At 31.3% G+C, this 12,876-nt stretch overlaps 1 pseudogene; it reads left to right on the plus strand.

Moving 5' to 3' along the window:
* Positions 1-262: 262 nt before the first annotated feature.
* On the plus strand, positions 263-1,345 carry LOC146885493 (uncharacterized; annotated as a pseudogene).
* The last annotated feature ends 11,531 nt before the right edge of the window (positions 1,346-12,876 follow it).

Below are 12,876 nucleotides of genomic sequence, written 5' to 3' on the forward strand. Positions count from 1 at the left end.
GTCTGAACCCCAAGTCATTGAAATGTTGGAGTATTATCCGGATGAACCTGAGACACAGGAGGAGGGTGAACCTCAGGCTGAGAATCAGGAGGAGGGTGAACCTCAGGCTGAGAATCAGAGTGTTCCTGTTGCATGTCAAGGTGAATGTGATGTTGAGATAAGGGAAGTGGGAACTGAGGCTGATATTGGTGGTGTTTTAAGTGAAGGTGAGGGTGAGATCAGGGATGATGGAGTGTAGTGTCAAGTTGAAGGTGATGGTGAGATGAGGGAGGATGGAGTTTACTATGAAGGTGAAGGTGATGGTGAGTTAAGGGATGTTGAAGTCAATTGTCAACCTCAAGGTGCGGGTGAGATGATGGATGATTTAAGGGATTTTGAAGTTACCAAAGAAGTTGCAGAAGATGTGGGGCATACTGAGATAGAAGAAGATGGTGATGTTCACAGTTGGACTGAGTCTAGACCAGATGATAGCATGGATGAGAGTGCTGACAACCTTCTAGATGTTAGTATTGATTGTGATATTGATGATGAACTACGCCATAAAAAGTGGTCTGGTAATGTAGATGTTGAAGTTGAATCTGGTTCCCGTGGACAATCAACTGCCTCTAGGCCAGAAGTGAACCAAAGCTATGACACTGATGTGGAGGATGATGTTAGGGGGTTGTCGGACAATGAATGGATATCTGATGAATATATGAGTGATGTAGTAGATAGTGATGACGAGGGGTATGGAAATTTTGGGACTTTTACAATGCCCAAGACAATGACTGATTATAAATGGGAAGTGGGTACCTATTTCACTGAAAAGGAGGAACTTTTAGAAGCTATCAAATGCTATGCACTTGAAAATTGGAGAAACATAAAGTTTGTTAAGAATGACAAAAGAAGAGTGAGGCTGAGATGTATAGGTGGAAAAGGAAAATGCCCATAGACAGCTTATTGTGGTTACATGAAAGCTATTAAAACCTGGCAGCTGCGTAGAATTGTAGATAACCACACATGCAGTAGGGAATTCAACCTACGTGTACTTAGTTCAAAGTGGTTGGGTAAGAAACTGGAAAAAACTGTTAGGGAAAATCCAAGGGTAAAAGGAATTGAAATCCGGGAAAAAATCAGTAGAAAATGGAATGTTGGAATATCAAAGTGTATGGCTTATAGGGCCAAAGCCATTGCAGCACAAAATGTTGAAGGATCCTTTAAAGAACAATACAAGAGGATATATGATTACGCGCATGAGCTTCTAGCTAGAAATCCAGGATCAACCATGTCAGCAGCCACCTCCACCACAACCATCACACCAGCCATCACGAGGTGCATTAAATGCCAGAGTGAAACTGAATGCTAGAAGGGGTCGAATGGCATGAAGTTGCATGTCTTGTTTTTTTTTGTGATCTTGTTTTGTAACAGTTGTGAACCTTTAAGGTCCTTTTGGAATTTTTGAATTTCTTTACTTCCATGAACACATCTTTTAAGGTCCTTTTCGGTGGACCACTTATGTTATGTAATTTAATACTGCTACTTAGTTGGTGGACCACTTTTTTGATGTAGTTTGTGTTAATTCAGGACCTCTTCATATGGAATCTATTATGAATTACCTTTTGATATAGAATCTATTATCAATTACAAGTCTCATGCTTTTCATTCACTGTATGTAGAATCATATTTAAAATTACATAACTGTATACACTTAAAACAGTAAATCGAAATAACTTCCAATTTCATTCATACTCAAACATAAATACAGTACTGGAAATAACCATTCCAAATAAGATACCTAGTTATAACCACTAAGGGACACTACAACAACTAATCACGCATTCTTTATCAGGACTGACAACACTATTACATTAACCACACAAACAAAGATAACCATCTCAATCAACACCTTCATCCATTTCTCAAATATGGCAATTGATTTCTCCAAGTTAATAATCGTTTTCCTATCACCATCACTTTCTTCAGTCTTCACCATAATTTCACCCCTTCCTTCGCAATTCTCACTGTTACCAATCTCTTCAATGCCATCTTCAGTCCACCATTTAAAGTAATTGCATCCACCATCTTCATTTCCACTCTGTGAAAAAATAGCACAAACAGTCATCCAATATACCATTCAAAAACACACAAAAAATACCTTCAACCTCTCTCACCTTATATTTTGAACAACCCCAAAATTGTTTTCCCCTGTTCTTTACTGTTTTCGCAGTTCTTAAAACTGATTTCTCTCCACAGTAGCAAAGCGGTTGTGAACCCAAACTCCTCGATCCTCCAACACCACGTGAAGATAAACTAGGGTTCTTCTTCCCCCAACCATTACAAGTGCAAGAGGAACAAGAATGGCAAAGCGACATTTAAGGATGAAGAAAGAAACGCACCACTTCGAAGAAGATAACTCCAACGACGAACACGACTTCAGCGGAGAAGATGTTCAGGAGAAGATGAATCCATTTAGGGTTTCATTGCATTTATTTCACATTTGACACGTAGGCTACAGTTCCTTTTAAATACCACTGACACGTATCCGTTTTATTTGTCCACTTCATCATCTAAAAACGCCGTTTACGCAACTTTAACGGTTATGGCTAAATTGTTGCAGTTTTTCAAAATTAGGGACCCAATTGAGACAAATGAAAATTGGGGGATCTACTTGAGAATTCGCTACAAATTTGGGGACCTATGGAATGATTTAACCTTAATTAATTGATATCTTTTTCGAAGAAAGAAAACACTGGTCCCATGATTTAACATCACGCCCCTTTTTGAATCCTGTGCAACTACATTTAATAGTATTTAGTATATTAGAAATGAATTCATCTCATTTGACAAGCTAAAGAGCAAATATTTATAATTTATATCAACACTTGAATAGTGCATGTAATAGCTACCTTAACTAGTTTCTAATACTAATTGACCATATACTGCAATAAAATCAGAGAAGGCAAATAAATAAAAATCTATTAGGCTGAAATCTGGAGGAGGACACTTATGCTTATCTTTGTATGATTATTTATTAATTCAATCAACACTCTCATGGTGCAAATAACTATCAAAATCCCGAGAACGAACAATTTAATGTCAATGAGAGCCTCTAAAAAAATATAGATTTGAATCAAATATGTGACCAACATTAAATTATTCAATCCCTTTTAACCTTTTAACCTGTAAAGCATACAAATCAGAACCACAACGATACTCATGCTTAATTTTATACTTCTTTTGAGATCTGGAAACCCTGAAGTAAACCTCTGCATTCATTATAGCAAACAAGACAAAAAGTCTTGCCAAAACATTTTAAGTTCAATGTTATGAGACCTTGTTCAACATTAAAACGTGATGTTAACCAGTTAGAAGAACACATACTTCAAATCCTGTAACGTTGGGAATTTAATTATACACAAAGCATTATTGTTTAAATCCAATTGCAATATTTTTTTTTTAAATCCTGTATTAAGAAAAATGTTTCATATTTTACATTAAAAAATTTGTTAGTGATGTTCATAATATTAAGAAAAACTCCCCACGTATTCCAACATTACTTCCAACAAACAAAACCCATAATGAAATGAAATTCGACGAAGGAAAGATTCCAAAAACAACATCCAAAAAATTTGATTTTCCCAGCCTTGCAATCACTCCTACTGCATCCCTTACTTGCAATGACTCCTATTGCCCAAAGATTTGACCTTTTCCCAATTTTTCAACTTTTGTGGTGAATCTCACAAAAACCAAACATTTGATGTTAAACTTGCAGGTTGTCTGTGCTAAAGTAATGAACTAATCACGGTTGGATTACAAAAATGATGAAGATGAAGGTCTGGGAAAGGTGTGAGATACAATAAAAGGAAAATTATAAACCAACATCGGCGTGGGCGTTGATGACTGCAATGGAAATAAGTTTTCTCGTCGATGTCTTCCTGTCATCTTCTCCCAGTTGCCTCTATCTTCTCTCACCTAAAGAGAATGCTTCTGCCTTCTCTCTTCGAAACACTTTTCCCCTTTGCCTCCAAAATTTCCCACATGTGCAAGGGTTATTATCATTTAATAAAAATCAATTTTTAAAACTTAAAATGCGGTGACACGTCACTCATGTCAAAATTGTGTCAAAAATTTTTGTTGAAATATCATTTTCGTTTATTTAAACATACCATTTTTTTCTCTTTCTATTGACACCACCATATGGGTTTTACTTCTATCTGACCAGCACTGGTAAAACTATCTACTATAGTGCTACTGAAAACATCACTTTGTATGCCCCTTACGTCAATAATATAAGCTATTACAAAACCCACATCTAACAAAAAAACACATTGCCGCATCAAAAATTACAACACTCACGTATTTAACAATCATATATTTTAGACCATAATTAAAGAAGTCCCTCAAAATATGTAAATTATTGTATATTTTTAATAAAAATTCAGTAAAAATACATTAATAAAATAACATGAAATGAAATTAATTAATATCACTAGGCATCAAATCCTAAAAATAAAATCACTTAAATATTACCGAAATGAATATCAAATTAATAGAAATCCAACCGCAATGTGTATGTTAGTATCTCTATAATAAATTCTAAAGTATAAATTCTAATAAACAAAATATCACATAATCAAAATATAAAGTAGAGCACGCGACATAAAGTATATAGAATCAACTATTACAATTATCCAAAGTATACTGGAAAGGGGTACTAAGCACAAAACCATGCTACAAACATAATTTAAACATGAAACAGTTTGGTCAAAAGGATTGCTCACAGAGTAAGGAATTTAAAATAAAATTGTTCTTCAAAAGAGGCTCACAATGAGCAAGATCCAGTGCCTAACTAAACAACAACGTCTTCATCATCACAGTGATCACCACGGGTCTCCACATCTGCTTACACTAACATTGGTGATCATTGCAAAAAGGAAAACCAAACAAGAAATAAAAACAGAGAGAAAAAGGTAAGCTCAAGAAAAAATATTTTTAACATATAAATAAGCAAGCAGATTATAAATAAATTGTTTGGATACATGTAGCGAAATTGGATTCACTAGTTGCTTGCACTTGTGGTAGTCTCTACTACTCTACAAAGCCATTGCCAATGACTTTCACCCTACCATGTACAAGGTTAGTCCATGATCGTCTAAGGTCATTATCCTGCCAAAGACTATGACTTCTTGCTACTCTCACCTCTTTAACCAGTGTACTCTATGTTAGTCTGACTGATTCGTTAGAGTGTCAGGATGCAGCCTTACTTGAATCCTTATTTTATTACATACACTACAATAACACCACCATAAAGTCTTCCCAAGAGACTCATGAAATTATGTCAAGCTCACATCATATACACATTCTCAGATACCCATTATCGTTTCATACCAAGCACAACAATTGGAGTTCAAAATATCCCACAATACAGGCACAACATCATACATAGTACCCTTGAGAAGTAAAATAACAAATAATAGAAGAAATCAAAATCAAATAATGAAACTCATCCCTGCACCAGTCTTGCTCAAGCTAAAAGTCCTCGCTTAAGCCATAGAAGTGTTGTCGCTTAAGCTAAGCATTCTCGCTTGGGCAAGAGTTCGAACAATGAACATTGTGAGGTTTTGCGAGTTCTTGTTTAAGCAAGACCTTCTCGCCTGAAGGAGATTGCTCTTCACTCAAAATCGAAGCTCCTTGCCTGAGCGACAACTCAAGTAGAGGCAGAGGTGAGTTTCTGCTACTCTCACTTAGGCGAGAGCTGCTCGCTTGGGCGAGATTAGCAGGTTTCTCATTTGCTCACACATGCACATCCAGAATCCCAAATCAAACCATAAACAATTCATACTCATACAAATACAAGCATCTTCCCGGCATTTTAAACACGAAACAGAACCAAAAACAGGCAAGATATTTCAAAAATGTTAAAAATCCTAGCTTCCCTTACCTGACTGAGAGTTAAACATGAGGGGGGAGAAAGCCCTAACAAAAAAGGAAAAGTGAAGGTTTGGTGTTCAACTTACTTGGAGGAAGAGTGTTTGGTTAGCTCGTAGGAGGGTTTTACTGTTAGTAATTTTGGGTCATGCATATATATGATACATGATTAAATGTGTTAGGGCCATTATTTATAAAGCCAAATAATAAAGTGATCTGACTAAATTAAAGATTTGGCTAAAGGCATATGTCATGAAAATAAATATTGTGCAGAGACCAGTTAGTAATTTCTAATTTGATGAGGGGCCAAATTAGAAATACTAAAACTTAAGTAATTCAGTTTATAAATGGTCGTGGTCCCCTTCTGAGAGCACACAGAGTCATAACGTACTTTTCCTATTCCTTTCTCTCCATCCCCATCAAGAGAGAAAACCAAAGGAAAATAAAAGGTGCTCTACAGGAGGAAGATCACTGTGTATCAGAAGTGCTCTAATATTATCGTTATGGCCAATTCAGGTACGCTTCCGTTTACTATTTACAGCATGATTATCAGTATGGGATATTGTGTATGAGTTTATGATTGATTATTAGGATCATATTTTGCGTTTATGCTTACATTCACAATTGTCCTAGCTCAACTTTAACTTTAGAAAATGGGAGAAAGATAGTGAGATGTTTGGGTTTGATGAGACAAAATGGGAGTAAGTAAACAAATGAGAAAGGTCCTGAGAAAACAAGTGGACTAGTCTTGGACCTGTTGAAAACAGATCTGTCTAAAAATCTTAACCACGAAGGGGTCTGAATTGATTAATGAGTTTTTCACTTGTTTAATGTGAATATTGAAGGAGTCTTTTAAGTCTTAAAGCTCAATTAATCAATTTCGCAGTTCTGGGTTAATGGACTGTTTAAAAACAATTAAGAAAGATTGTGAGAGAAGAGAAAGAAGCAATACACCTCAATTTATACTGGTTCGATTCAAAAAGAATCTACGTCCAGTCTTCTCCTAAGTAAACCCACTTAGGAGGATTCCACTAATACAATTAGGATCCAAGAATTACAAGAACACCTATATAATTCTAGAACCTAAAACCCAAGAACTTGATCTACCAATCAATAACTCCCCCTAGTAGCAATGCATCCACGCAATTGCACCTAGGCCTACACTTTACACAATGAAGCAATTGTAATCAGGAATACAATAAACAGAATCAAGAAACGAATACACCTATGTTGTGCAGATTTGACAATATGCTCCTTGATTCAAGCAAGACCCATCATGGTAGAATCAACTATCAATCTTCTTGGATCTGCACTTGAATGATCTTCCAGAATGATCAATCTCTTTGTGACTATCAGAAGGCTCTCTCTCAAAAGGAAAAACTGCGTGATTTGTCAATGCTCTTCAGTCTCAAAACAGATTCTAAAACCAGCTTTTATACAGAGTTTTCTGCTGTCATTAATTGATTAGCAATTTACCTAATCGATTATCGTAAGTGTATTTTCACTGCCTTAGTGCAGTCTCACAGCTAATCCATTAGTTAAACAGCTAGCCATTCATGTTTGCACCAGCAAAAGTGTAATGGTTCAAAGCAGCACAAAGCAGGCCTAATTCACATCTGATAAAGAAAAAACTATTAGCCTAATGCATAACCTAACTAGACCAAATCTATGTTCTATTCTAATCCAGTAGACATCATCAAAATTATTCTTCATTCATAGGTGAAGTAGCTCCCCCTACCAACAGGACCCTCTAATTAAATCATACCCAAAAATTTTAAAATAGAACTGGCCTTGGCCTTCACATTTAATAACGTAATTTTTCTAATATCATACATTCTTCCAAGAATCACGTATAATCTTAATATTCTAAACAACCTTATACCATCTAAAATTTCCAAAAATACTATACTAACATTTTCACTACTAATAAGTAAATAAAGAAAAGCTGATCCACAAATTATTTAATCTACTCCATTGTACATAATCAACAACCAACACACCTATGTTATACTCTTGATTAATTATCATAAACAACATTCGAGATGTTCCGCTGCACTTACACAATATTATTTTATAATATTTTTTAACTTTTATAAAGTACATATAATATTAAAAACCACCACAATTTTGTTTTAAAAAAATTAGAAATCCACATGTACTACAATCATATTAGTTTTGTCCCAATAACACCCACATAAATAAAACACTATAACAAACCATTTTAACTTTACCCAAATAAAACACAACTACGTAATTTAACCCAAATAAAAACTACAAAAGAATTTCATATAAATACATGTAGTTAAATTCCAAAACAATGACATACAAAGACTCTACACAAAGAGACTCTACATAGGATGCACAACAGAAATGCAACAAGTTCACTCCCTCGCAACTCAAAATTTTCAAAAATCAGGCTCCGATACAACAAATGTAACACTTTTTTTCATATGGCACGTGTAATTTTATATTTACCAAAATTTCAAAATATAAAATATTGATACCATCCTATTAAATAGGAAACTTCACAAGTATTTTATTTCAAAAATCACTTGTCAGAGAATAAAAAATTTCTGAAATTATTACAAAATTTAACCGACGTATATTTTTGTCGGTACAATCCAACAATAAATATAAACCTTAGAATCCACTGACAAATCCATCGATAATTAATCAAATAATTTCTTTTATTATTGTAATTTTTTGTTAATTAATTAATTCGTTCATTTAAGTTTTATTGATAACAATAGTTTTAATTCTAAGAAACTCTTTATTTGAAAAGTTTTCTTTCGTTTACAATATAAAATTTTTATCATTATTAATTATTTGTATTTTCTTTACTTATATTTTTTATGTTACTTAAATAATTAATTCAAATTTATCGTTAAAACTAATTATAATTATTGAAAAACTTTTATTCTAAATTTTCTTTTATAAGAATAATATTTTTATTATTATTAATTATTGATATTTAATTTTTATGTCAATTAATTAATCAATTAAGTTAAAATTTATTCATCAAAATAATTTTAGTTATAGAAAATTATTTAGTTCAAATTTCTTTCTTTTTTTAATTTTTTTATTATTAATTATGGATATTTTACTGTTTTTGAATTATTTACTTATATATAGATTTTTATCCCAAGTTTTCTTTTTTACAGTATAAGATTTTTATCACTCTTAATTATTAATTTTTATTTTCTTTTAATTTTTGTGTCAATTAATTAATTCATTAATTTTAATCTTTTTAATACAAAAAAATTGTAGTTATATATATTTTTCTTTTATAATATTAAATTTTAATTATTTTTAATTATTGATATTTTATTATTCTTTTAAAATTTATTTAATTCTTTCATTTAAATTTTATTCTTTAAAATAATTTTAGTTATAGAAAAACATTTGTTTCAAATATTTTTTATAATATTAGATATGTATCTATTAATTATTGATATTTTATTATTTTTATTATATTTTAATTAATTACTTAATTTATTGGGTTAAATATGTTTTTGGTCCCTCAAGTTTCAGCGAAATTTGGAATTAGTCCCTCATCAAAACTTTTGACCAATTTAGTCCTTCATCTTTCAAAATGCGTGAATTTAGTCCTTTTAACCAAATTTTGTTAAGTTTATATGACGTTTCGAGCGCATTTCATGATAGTATTTAAGTTAACATTGAAGCAAAAATGTGTCAAACAGTATAAATAATTTAAATACTATCATGAAATGCACTTGAAATGTCAGATAAACTTAACAAAATTTGGTTAAAAGGACTAAATTCACGCATTTTGAAAGATGAAGGACTAAATTGGTCAAAAGTTTTGATGAGGGACTAAACCCAAATTTCGCTCAAACTTGAGGGACCAAAAACATATTTAACCCTAATTTATTTAAATTTTATTGATCAAAAAAAATTTATTTATAAGTAAATATGTTTTTCAATTTGTTTTATAATATAGATTTTGATCACTCTTAGTACTGATTTTTTGTACTGTTTTTGTTAATTTTTGTGAGAATTCATTCATTCATTTAATTCTTTTTAATAAAAATAATTTTAGTTGTCGAAAACATTTATTTTAAATTTTCTTTCTTTTATAATATAATTCTTTATTTACTATGAACTATTAATTTAATTAATTAATTCAATGGTATGTTTTAATTTTATTACACGCTTATTTTTATTTTTATCTCTCTTTTTATTTCCGTTTCCAACAAATCCTATTTCTATGGTATCATAATTACTTTTAAAAGATATCATAAAATACCTAATTCATAATTGGTAAAAAAATCTATCAAAATCCCAAATTTGGTTCAATTAAAATGCTGGCACAATTAATTCCCAATTAATTAATAAATTAAGTTAAAATTTATTTATAAAATTAATATTAGTTATAAAACAATATCTAGTTCTAATTTTTTTCTTTTTAAATTTTTTACCAATATTAATTATTGATATATTTTTTCTAATTACTTGCAATTTATTCATTTAAATTTATTGAGAAACTTAATTTTAATTGTAGATAGATTGTTATCCCAAATTTTCTTTTTTACAGTATATGTTTATCACTCTTAATTATTGATTTCTTATTTTCTTTTAATTTTTGTGTCAATTAATTACTTCATTCATTTTATTCTTTTTAATAAAAATAATTGTAGTTATAAAAAATATTTATTTATTTTTCTTTTATAATATAAATTTTGTATTATTCGTAATTATTGATATTTTATTATTCTTTTAAATATTATGTAATTCTTTCATTTAAATTTTGTTCATTAAAATAATTTTAGTTATAGAAAAACATTTGTTTAAAATTTACTTTTAAAATATAAGATATGTATCTATTAACTATTGATATTTTTTTATTTTTTTATTATATTTAATTAATTACTTAATTAATTTAAATTTTATTGATGAAAGTAATTTTAATGTAAGTAAATATTTATTTCAATTCTTTTAATAGTATAAGATTTTTATCGCTCCTGGTACTGATTTTCTGTACTGTTACTTTACTTTTTGTAATAATTCATTCATTCATTTAATTCTATTTAATAAAAATAATTTTAGTTATCGGAAACTTTTTTGAAATTTTCTTTCTTTTATAATATATAAGATTTTTTTTTTACTATTAACTATTAACATAATATTATTATTCTAACTTTTATGTTAATTAATTAATTAATTCAATAGTATGTTTTATCTTTATTATACACTTACTTTTATTTGTGTCTCTCTTTTTATTTACTTTTCTAATAAATCCTAATTTTATGGTATCATAATTAATTTTAAATTATATGATAAAATGCCTAATTCATAATTGGTAAAAAAAGTCTATTAAAATTCCTAATTTGGCCCGATTAAAATGTTGGCCCAATTAGAAAAATGATGAACCTTTAAAAACCCTAGACTCCTTTGCCACTTAAATGAATACTGCGGCCACTAATTCTTTGTAACATCAAACTAGGGTTTCACCATTTCACCAAATTCTGTGTACAGAGATTAATATTCTGTTGAAATCTTCAATCCGTTAAATTATAAAATCTATGTGATGATTTTACTTGAATTACAAATTTTTAATTGAAATAAATTTAAAAGTTGACTCAGTCAAAGAAAACATCTCATGATCAGGTACAAACTGCCTCCAAGAGCTGTTACATTAATTATGTGTTGCTTTTTTTGAATTCTTTGACCATAAAGCATTGGTGATTTGTGATTCCAATATGCATCACTAGTGCAGAATTCTCATTTTACCTCGCCTTATATGTCTCGGTTGGCCAGGAACCGAAGCATATAATGGCGCGGTGGCATTTTTGCAATTAGAGCCAAGTTTTAGGCCTCGGTTCTCCAAATACCCGAAGCCAAAAGGGGGTATAGGCCCCGGTTCGCCCAAAACCGATGCCAAATAGTGGTATAGGCCTCGGTCCAGTAAGACCCGAAGCAAAAAAGTGGATATAAGGCTTCGGGTGATAACCAAGGCCAAAAGGGGTACATTTTGGCCTCGCCCCAATATGCCTCGGTTCCAGACCCGAGGCAAAATGCGAAAAATAACCGGGGCAGAAAGCCCTTACTGCACTGGTGCATGCACCTTATATGATCTGAATTAATTGATCCATTCACAAGAACTCATTGGAAACATAATGCTTTATTGAGACACTACAATATGATGATGCATTTATTGTTGAAAGGGGGAGCTTGCTCAATTCTAACAAAGACGATTTTGATGATGTCCAAAGCTATACAAACAATGTGCATCACTAGTTTAGGCTTAGTCCTGATTTTTTATTTTTTGCATTAGGTATTGTAGATCTAGAATTACATGTAAAACAAGCTTGAATTGAATTAAATAAGCTATCAAACTTTTGAATGTGTCAAAAGCAGAACTCGTAAATGGATTAAATACTTAACTAATAGATTATATGAAGGCACTGCACTAATGTATTGAAAATACACCCACGATAATCTATTAGGTAAATACCTAATCCATTAATTACTGCAGCAGAACTCTGGTATAAAAACAGTTTTGAAATTAGTTTTAAAACAGAGAGAAAAATAACTGAATTACTGAGAAACGAACTGAGAAACTTCTTTTCTAAGATCAAGATACACATAGTTCTTGTGCTTTCTTGGGAGATCATTCAATTGGACATTCAAGAAGATTGATGGTGGATTCAACCTTGGTGGATCAAGCTTGGATCTAGGATCAAGTGATAAATATGCACATCCATTAGGTGTATTTGTTCCTTGATTCTTTTCTTATTGTATTTCTGTTTACAGTTGATTCACTGTGTGAAGTGAAGGTCTAAGTGCAATTGTGTGGATGCATTGCATCTAGGGGGAGTTCTTGATTTGTAGATCAAGCTCCTTAGTCTTTAGGGTCTTGAATTATATAGATGCTCTTGTAATTCTTGTAACTTTATTCATTTAGTGGAATCCTCCTAAGTGGGTTGCTTAGGAGAAGACTGGATGTGA

The sequence above is a fragment of the Vigna unguiculata genome, chromosome 6 (assembly GCF_037176805.1).
Source record: "Vigna unguiculata cultivar grain cowpea cultivar isolate G323 ecotype 2 chromosome 6, ASM3717680v1, whole genome shotgun sequence".
In the NCBI taxonomy this organism is placed as follows: domain Eukaryota; kingdom Viridiplantae; phylum Streptophyta; class Magnoliopsida; order Fabales; family Fabaceae; genus Vigna; species Vigna unguiculata.